Here is a 10,265-nt window from a genome sequence, read left to right on the forward strand (position 1 = left end):
TAAAAGAGGATGAAGCCAGTGGGAACAAATTTATCCAACATGGTCAATCTTTACTTTTCGTTTTAATGCTGTACACTCATTCTCATATAAATTGAGAGTATACCTACTGCTTAGATAGGGATAGTTGTGAAATTTACATGCATAACTAAGCATGTTTAGCGTTACTGATAATCACTGTAAATTATTCTATAACTAGATACACAGTGGCTAACTCCACCTATGCTGCTTCTGTAGAGATTTAGCACACTGTTGTGAACAACATGCAAAGTCAAAAACAAGTAACATGCTCTATAAGAAGCAACAAAGTTCAGAGGCAATCCAGTCTTAATTAAAAAAATACTCTCCAAGTATTCACAGCACCAGTGTTCTGGAATGGATGCTACCAATCATCACCACCACCAGCCTCATTTACAACAAGCTATGACAACTAATTTGACAATTAATGTTTCAAATGCTACACATAACACCTTCAAATGATGTCTATGCATCAACCATGAATACCTAATGTTACTGCTGTTTGGCTTTGTAGGGGAAACAGGCCCTTTTGCAGCACAGAGGTCATGAACAAAGTTAATGGTGTCATCTGCAAACATTAAGATTAAATTTGTCAGGATGTTGATGAAGTACCAGGCTGTTCAGAGTAGGAGCAAGTCTCACACACATGCACACATTCTTACAGAGGATGGCCAGCATGCATTGCAGCTTGTGTGTGCTAGTCATATGTTTTGTTGAACCTTTTAGTTTATTCCCTGATCTCTGTTGATGATGTGTATGTATTTGTGTGTGTCTGTACATTTCCTTCTATCTTTGTGAGTGTGTCAGAAAGGGTACAATAATACACTCTGTTATACACTCAATTTGTCTAAATATAACTTGTGAAGCCTCATAGTATTAATGCTACAATAACCACAAGCCTTGGCTGTTATTGCTTTGGACACAAAGCCAGACAGAGGAACAAATTAAAAATGCTTGGTCATTACAGGTAAAAACAATACATAGTACCATAATTGCTGAAGTCATTCAAAACTGAGAATTCAGTGGTGAATTGGTTAGTCTGCAGAATGTATTCTTAGTTTTCTCAGTGTACTCTTTAGCTTCCACCTGCCATTAGCGGCTCATATTACAGAATCTTTTAAAAGATTTAACCAGGAAAATTTCTCCATGTCTATGAAGATAATGTAAGGTGCACTAAATAGCTCCTCCCACTCCGCAACTCAATGGCTATTGTAGTAAGACGAACTTATAAGAAGTCTGAACCTGTCATTTCATGACTTTTCTCAACAACCACCCCTCCTCTCCTCCTATTTTGGTCTGTTTGGTAACAGCAGAGATTCCTTCCATTTCCTTCACCTCCTGTTTTTCATAATTTTTCTTATTCCTGCCAAAACTTTCTTCGTCGCAATTATCTGTGGATTAACAGAAATGAGACTGGTTGCTGCTCCCTTCCTACTGCAGCTGGCAGAGTCATGCGTGGACTGGAATGATTGGAAAACTGACAGGAACAATCACAGCCTCTGTTCTCTCTTTCTCTCCCTCTCTCTCCGGGTCTCTAACTCTTTCCTCACCATTGTTACATAATACAGTTAGAATCCAGCTGCCCCCTCTGAGAACACCCACGTGTGTGTTGGTCTGTGTGTGTGAATCAGGGAGCCTACATGTCTATGACTCTGTATCTTAATGTCTTCATCTGTTTGTGTCAAGGTTTCTGTGTGTACTATATACATGTGTGTTTACATGTACTTATCTATGAGTGTTTTTGTTCTTTTGAGCATGTATGAGCATGACTGAGTGTTTGGGCATGAGTGTTTGTGTGTGTGTGACAGGGAGAGAGCTACTGTAGGTGGTGTACATTTCATTGTACAGTGGTGATATTTTTCAGGGCTGTTCACTTTCTTTTTCTGAAAACCTAACAAGACTGAAAACAGTATAAACTCTGTGAGCAAGCCACAGAAAGACAACTTTTTCATGAATATCAAAAAAGGGACTTTAACCTCTCTCCAAGCACTTACTACAAAAAAGAAGCACACTGTTGAATACCATGCACTGTAAGTATTTTCATTTACAACAGAACAAACTTGTCTGTGTTTTTTACGCAATATCAAGTGGCCAAAAAATAAATACAAAAAGAAGTGTTTTGTACAGCAACAAAAAAAGAGAAATTGATAAGAAAAGCCTTCCAAACTGTTCTGTTGGTTTTTATGTATGTATGTATGTATGTATGTATGTATGTGTGGTCATCCATACTCCCTATGCATTTCTGAGTCAAAGATCAGTTTAAAGCCCAATCCGGAACCGTAACAAAAGTCCCACTGAAAAGTGAAGAGCAAGTGTTTAATGTAATAAATGTAAACTGCTTATTTATAGTAAAATGGTTGAAAATGTAAATGTGGCAACACATTCAATTACTGTGGCAATGTAGGACTGATATTGCAATAATTTTAAACTAATGTTAACACAAATTATTGAGTTACTAACTAACTGAATTTGGGGGGAGAAATGCAATGTCAGTCTGAAGATGTTATGACAGTATACTGCTCTGCAGTATTACCCCAGACCCATTAACGGATGTTATTACGTTTATCGCTTAATCTGGTATTTATTACATCATCAGCCACAGTAAGGTGCTTTCACATGCCTGCCATTCCTGCTTTCCCCCCTCAAACACACACTCTCACAAAATATATTGTGTTTTATCGTTTATCTTAGCCTAAAGCTAAAAAAACAAAACAAAAAAAGCAAGAGGATGCTAATTCAGATCTCTTGACCATTAAGAAAAACAGGCTGGAGAAATGGACTGAGTTGCAATCCTCTGTCTCTTAATGTCAGCAGGTCATTACTGTGTGTTTCTAGAACAAGTTTCTGCTTAGCACATGTTGGGGCTTCAACTGCATGAACTGTTATTGTGCAATGTAAACCAATCATCCATTCATTGGGGGGAAAAGGATCATTGTCACATCTTTCTGTACTCTTTGAGATTAGGAAGCTTTTGTTTGTTTGTTTTTAAACCTTTTTTTTTTTTTTTTTTTAACCCTATCTCAGTTGCTACCTAACAGCTGCAAAAGCTAATGGTGTATAATGGCTGTCCTAGCAGAATTCAGGTATTGTTTCTGTAAGTGATTGTCTCAGATAATTTGATTAGATCTTGCCTGTTTGCATGAAAATCTCTGTATCTGATCAACTAACTGCAGTTAGGTAGTAGGCAAACATGTTAGCCTACCACACAGAAAACTACAGTTAACAATTACATTTTGCTCACTATTCAGTATTGCCTATTGCCAAGATCTGCCCAATAAACTAACTATAGTGTCTTGTCAGCTAACCATTAGCTTAACCTTCAACCCAGACACAATAGCCCCACTAACTGGTGGTTAAACATTTTGGTTAACCAGCAAATCATCTTGTAGTTTTGCAACTAGCCAACAGCCCAGAAAAAACTACACTTAACTAACCACAGTATAAGGTGAGCAAACCATTAACTTACTGCTATTCATAGTGTCTTGCCAGCTAATTATTAGCTTATCTGTTACCATATTATCGTAGTTTGTTAAACAGTAGCAAATTTCCCATATAATTTCAGTTTGTGACTGTGTGCTAACAAATCATTTGCCTAACTACAGTCAGCTATCTAACAATAATGACCTCACCAGTCTCTTGCAATTACTGTGAACAGGAATTTAAACTTCTACACTGAACTTTAAGCCAACAATGGCTGTGACTCTACAAGGGGAAAATAATGTCTTGTTGCATATTTCCAAATTAGCAAATTTCAGTGTCTTTAATGATCCAGTAGTCGTGGAAGTATCTCCAGTCTTTGCTTTGCATTTCTTACAATCACATGCAAGCCCTTGGCATAGGCCTGTCACATTTTTATTTGCTTTTCTCACTTTATTTTAACATTAAATAATTTTAAAAGATGTGTTGACAAGTGGCATCAAACCATATTACGATTCCGGATTGGGCCGCTAATAATGTATGCGTTGGTATTGTGTATTTTTTTCAGACTGTGTAAAGTTCTATTCTATGTAATATAGTATTTTTCTATGACAATATTACTCTTCCAAAACATGGGAAGAAAATACAAAACAAAAATTATAAAAGGGAAAATAAAATGTATAACTTTGTCGTTGTTGTCGTTTTGTTTTTTCCATTTTCTATGAAACAAAGAGTGTACTGCTATACTTCTCTTTTCGAGAAGAACATGAGAAAAGATCAAAAATCAGAAAAATAAAATGTCTAATTTTATGTTGTGTGACTGGTTTGTCATTATTTTTTGAATGCACACAATAAGCACCAGTTTTCCATCAAGATTTTAGGAACTTGTAGACAACACAATTTTACATCTATAGATATCTGCTTGTAAATGCAATGAAAGCAATAACTCCTAGAGGGTCATAATGTACCAGGGAATGAGACTGTAATTGTTGAGTCTTATTACATGTTTCTGCTACTTGACTTTGTTTGATTTTGTTCAAACATTAATCTAATGAATATTTAAATATTAAAATATATTCAAATCATGTGGTTTCATATTTTTTCACTTTTATAGCCAAAAATTCCTTATCTGTGAAACTGTATTTAGTTAGTATTTCATTAATATCTTGCAAAGTATTATTTATACAGTGCTGCTTGAAGGTTTGTGAACCCTCCAGACATGGTCGTTGTTTTTGTTAAAAAAAAAAAAAAAATTAAATAACCTTATTAAATGTACATCCAAATCCCAAATTTGTAAAGCAGACCTTTCAAATAAGGGACACACTTGAAAAAGAAATATACTTTCATTACTAAATTCAACAAAAGTGGTTTAACTCACAAAAACTGAAAAATTGCCACGTGTAGAGGTATTTGAACCCTTTTAGTCAGTAGCCTGTGGCACCTCCTTTTGTAGCCATTACTAAACATCTTCTGTAACTACTAACCAGTCTCTCTCGTCTGCATTTGGGGATTCTTGCTTTTGGGGACTCTTCTTTGCAGAACTAAGCAATTTGAAAGAGGTTTTGAGGACATCTGCCATGTACTGCCTGCTTCAGGTCTAGCCACAGCATTTCTACTTTCATTTCTTCTTCAGAACGCCATATTGACATTTTTTCTGCCGTTGTTGGCTTGCGTGTGTTGTCATTGGCTGCGTCCTGTGTCGTCATCTTCTGGGAGGAGCGCAGAGAGGCGGAGAGACGAGGTCGGAAAACAGATTAAAACCAACGTTTGAACTGTTGCCTCGGTTTGTCAGTACTGTGAAAAAACGTACTTAGTGAAGAAGCCTGGCAGTCTAAACAAGCTTTGAAGCTGCCTTTTTGTCGAACACGAGTGAGGCTGGACGCTGAACACACCTGCGGCGTGAAGGTAAGGCTAAGGAGTGAACTAGCTAACGGCAAGCGTTAGCATCTGCGTTAGCGCCAAGCCGTTAGCATTAACCTTCGCTTGTAATAATTTCTTTTTGCCTTATTTCCTATTTTAAGTCGTTTTTGTCGCGTGGGTAAGAGTGTGTGTTTCCGTGACTAAGGCGTTCCTCACTAATCATGGCCAAATTAAGCTTCCTGAAGCTGTGAGGTTTTCCAGCCCACTGGTTTGCCAAAAGTCCATTACTCGAAGCTTCATTCAACAGTACTCACTGGCAACATCCACTGGTCTTTAATTTTTTCATTCACTGGTTTAATTTGTAGCAGCCAAATCATTCATGAAATTGTTTACGCTCACTTGCATCTCTGTAATTTTGTGTTTCATCCTGGTCATTTTAACTTTATAAGTAAGTTTATAAGTTTATGAAGTTGACATGATTAAATCTCTGGGATGAGTTTGTTCCAATTCAATGTCCCCAAATAGTGAAAAATGAGCAAAATTTGTGTGAAAATGGCTGACTTCCTGTTGATTTGAGGTCATGGCATCAAAGGACATTGTACATCTGGGCATGTTATATATGTGGTCTGAATTTTGTCCACCTACAACAAACTTAGCCCAATGGGGGATCACTTTTGCACCACCCATTTTCACAAAGTCTGATTCATGTGCAAAGTTGTGTGAGTTTTTGCGCAATTGCAGGCCCTCAAAAAGATGATTCATTTCAGATGGCAGTAATAAGAATCAGCGCAATTCCAATAGGGCTTTTGCACGCTTTCGTGTTCGCTGTAATATAAAAGCAATGCAGAAATAATAGTAACCTAAAATAGAAGGAAATATGTCATGTTATAGTAAGACGTGAAAATGTCACAGTATAGTATGTGACCATCTGTGATGGAAGAAATACTCTTTTTTTGCTGAAGAATAATAAACACAAGTTAAAATCCTGCATTCAAAGATTTACTTTATGACAGTGTTTATTATTGTTGTGCAGTTCACAGTAACATCCATGATTGCTTGAATGATTAGTTGATTAGTTGACTAATAATCATTTGACTTTTTACCAAATATTTGTTGCTGTTGGTTCTTCAGGAAGTGAAGACAGTCAACTTTTCATTTCCCGAAACAGCCCTCTAATGTTTGTTAAATGTTGTGGTTCAGCTGTAGTGTTGAATATTTCTCTGTGTTTTCATGGTTAAACTGTTGATGAGGAATAGGTAGTAGTGTATTGATCATTTTCCTTCATATGTTTCTCTTTGATTTCCTCCAGGTGTCACCACGTAGCCCACGATCACAGAGACATGGTCCATGATCAGAGAGACATTGTTGAGGATGAGGGAGACATGGTCCACGTTCAGAGACGTTGTCCATGATCGCAGAGACCTTGTCAAAGATGAGAGAGACGTTGTCCATGATCAGAGATATTGTCCCATGCTTCGTAGAGACCTTGCGATAGAATCGGCGGAGACGGGGGTCACCGATTTGAAGGCATTGCCCGCGATCATGGAGACATTGTCGATGATCACAGAGACAGCGTCTATGATCTCAGAGACATCGTCCACGATCTCAAAGACATTGTCCATGATCGCAGAGACTTTGTCCATAATCTCAGAGACATTGTCCGTGATCACAGGGACGTAGTCCACGATCACAGAGAGTCTTCGTACAACGAAGAAGTTCTTTGAGACCAGGACAGAGGCCTCAAGGTAATTCACAAACCGCTTTACATCAACTGTCCAATACAGAATACTGACATTAAACTGTTTATATTTAGTATTCAGTATATTAGAAGTGTAAAATAGAAGTAATATGCAATATAAAAATAATGTAGAAGTAATCTACATTATAGACACACTAGACACACCATACAAAACTATCAATTCTGCAAATAGTGGAGTGAGTAGTTGATAAGTGTGTTAATTTTAACTGTTGGTCGGGGTGATTTTAAAAATATCGTCACAGTTTATAACAACTAGTTCTACACTTATTTACTTTTTTCACTTATTATTTTCACATAAACTGCTGTTAAGACCTTTGTAAATTTGGTTGTTGTTCGTTAAATGAAAACAACACAAAACAAAGACATTTTAAATATGTGTTAATAAGAAGAAGGTTGAAATGTGAAATAATGATTCTGTATTTGAACGTTTTTGGTGGAAGAAATACTCAGACTTTTTACTGAAGTATAGTGAACAACACAAGTTAAAATCCTGCATTCAAAAATTAACTAACAGTGTTTATTACTGTTGTGCAGTTCACAGTAACATACATTGCTTCAGTGATTAGTTGATAGACACACAATCAATAATCATTTGACTTTTTCCCAAATATTTGTTGCTGTTGGTTCTTCAGGAGGTGATGACAGTCAACTTTTCATTTCCCGAAACAGCCCTCTAATGTTTGTTATATGTTGTGGTTCAGCTGTAGTTTTGAATATTTATCTGTGTTTTCATGGTTAAACTGTTGATGAGGAATAGGTAGTAGTGTATTGATCATTTTCGTTTGTATGTTTCTCTTTGATTTCCTCCAGGTGTCACCACGTAGCCCACGATCACAGAGACATGGTCCATGATCAGAGAGACATTGTTGAGGATGAGGGAGACATGGTCCACGTTCAGAGACGTTGTCCATGATCGCAGAGACCTTGTCAAAGATGAGAGAGACATTGACCATGATCAGAGATATTGTCCCATGCTTCGTAGAGACCTTGCGATAGAATCGGCGGAGACGGGGGTCACCGATTTGAAGGCATTGCCCGCGATCATGGAGACATTGTCGATGATCACAGAGACAGCGTCTATGATCTCAGAGACATCGTCCACGATCTCAAAGACATTGTCCATGATCGCAGAGACTTTGTCCATAATCTCAGAGACATTGTCCGTGATCACAGGGACGTAGTCCACGATCACAGAGTCTTCGTACAACGAAGAAGTTCTTTGAGACCAGGACAGAGGCCTCAAGATAATTCACAAACCGCTTTACATCAACTGTCCAATACAGAATACTGACATTAAACTGTTTATATTTAGTATTCAGTATATTAGAAGTGTAAAATAGAAGTAATATGCAATATAAAAATAATGTAGAAGTAATCTACATTATAGACACACTAGACACACCATACAAAACTATCAATTCTGCAAATAAATAGTGGAGTGAGTAGTTGATAAGTGTGTTAATTTTAACTGTTGGTCAGGGGGTGATTTTAAAAATATCGTCACAGTTTATAACAACTAGTTCTACACTTATTTACTTTTTTCACTTATTATTTTCACATAAACTGCTGTTAAGACCTTTGTAAATTTGGTTGTTGTTCGTTAAATGAAAACAACACAAAACAAAGACATTTTAATATGTGTTAATAAGAAGAAGGTTGAAATGTGAAATAATGATTCTGTATTTGAACGTTTTTGGTGGAAAGAAATACTCAGACTTTTTACTGAAGTATAGTGAACAACACAAGTTAAAATCCTGCATTCAAAAATTAACTAACAGTGTTTATTACTGTTGTGCAGTTCACAGTAACATACATTGCTTCAGTGATTAGTTGATAGACACACAATCAATAATCATTTGACTTTTTCCCAAATATTTGTTGCTGTTGGTTCTTCAGGAGGTGATGACAGTCAACTTTTCATTTCCCGAAACAGCCCTCTAATGTTTGTTAAATGTTGTGGTTCAGCTGTAGTGTTGAATATTTCTCTGTGTTTTCATGGTTAAACTGTTGATGAGGAATAGGTAGTAGTGTATTGATCATTTTCGTTTGTATGTTTCTCTTTGATTTCCTCCAGGTGTCACCACGTAGTCCATGATTGCAGAGACGTAGTCCACAATCACAGAGAGTCTTCGTACAACGAAGAAGTTCTTTGAGACCAGGACAGAGGCCTCAAGGTAATTCACAAACTGCTGTACATCAACATACAGAACACTGACATTAAACTGTTTATGTTCAGTATTCAGTATATCAGAAGTGTGAAAACAGAAATAATGTACAGTATAAAAATAATGTATAAGTAATCCTTATTAATAGAAGTAATGTAAAAGTAATGAGCAATATCAGAAGTAAGATGTAATAGTCAAAGTAATCTGTTACTAGATGTAGTTTGCAACAGTAAAAGTTATCTGTAAGTCTAGAAGTAATATGTAATAAGAAAAGTATTATGTAATAGTAACAGTAATGTAATACTAGAGGTAACAGTAAAAGTAATCAGTAATATAAAATATAAAAGCAATGCAGAGATAATAGTAATCCAAAATAGCATAAAAAATATCTTGTTGTAGTAAGACGTCAGAAATGTGATAGTTTAGTAAGGCATCAAAAATACCAAAAATTTCATAGTATGATAAGGCGGCAAAAAAAAAAAAAGGTCATAGGTTAATAAGGCGTCAAAAAATAACAAAAAAATGTCATAGCATAGTATGGTGTCAAAAACCTTCCAAAAATGTCATAGTATAGTATGGCTTCAGAAATGGTCCAAAAATGTCATAAGTATGTCAAAAATGTCATAGTATAGTATGGCGTCAAAAACGGTCAAAAATGTCATTGTATAGTATGGCTTCAAGTGGTCCAAAAAATGTCATAGTATAGTATGGCGTGAAAAATGGTCAAAAAATGTCATAGTATAGTATGGCATCAAAAACAGTCAAAAAATGTCATAGTATAGTATGGCATGTCAAAAATCATCACCAAAAAATGTCATAGTATAGTATGGCGTCAAAAATCACCAAAAAATGTCATAGTATAGTATGGCGTGAAAAATCACCAAAAAATGTCATAGTATAGTATGGCGTCAAAAATCACCAAAAAATGTCATAGTATAGTATGGCATCAAAAACAGTCAAAAAATGTCATAGTATAGTATGGCATCAAAAACGTCAAAAAAATGTCATAGTATAGTATGGCATCAAAAACAGTCAAAAAATGTCATAGT

The 10,265-nt window shown here is 36.1% G+C and overlaps 1 long non-coding RNA gene across 2 annotated transcripts in view; it reads left to right on the forward strand.

The window, feature by feature from the left end:
• Positions 1 to 5,147: 5,147 nt before the first annotated feature.
• LOC127143098 (uncharacterized) overlaps positions 5,148 to 10,265 on the forward strand; it is a 9,792-nt gene continuing 4,674 nt past the window's right edge. The window contains exons 1-3 of one of the 2 annotated variants that reach the window (XR_007814290.1): positions 5,148 to 5,337; positions 6,602 to 7,037; positions 7,862 to 8,428. This is a non-coding gene — a long non-coding RNA (uncharacterized LOC127143098). Of the gene's footprint in view, positions 5,338 to 6,601; positions 7,038 to 7,861; positions 8,429 to 10,265 lie in introns of those variants that run through there. The other variant, XR_007814289.1, reaches the window with a different exon arrangement.

This window comes from Lates calcarifer, linkage group LG12 (assembly GCF_001640805.2).
Source record: "Lates calcarifer isolate ASB-BC8 linkage group LG12, TLL_Latcal_v3, whole genome shotgun sequence".
Lineage (NCBI taxonomy): Eukaryota > Metazoa > Chordata > Actinopteri > Centropomidae > Lates > Lates calcarifer.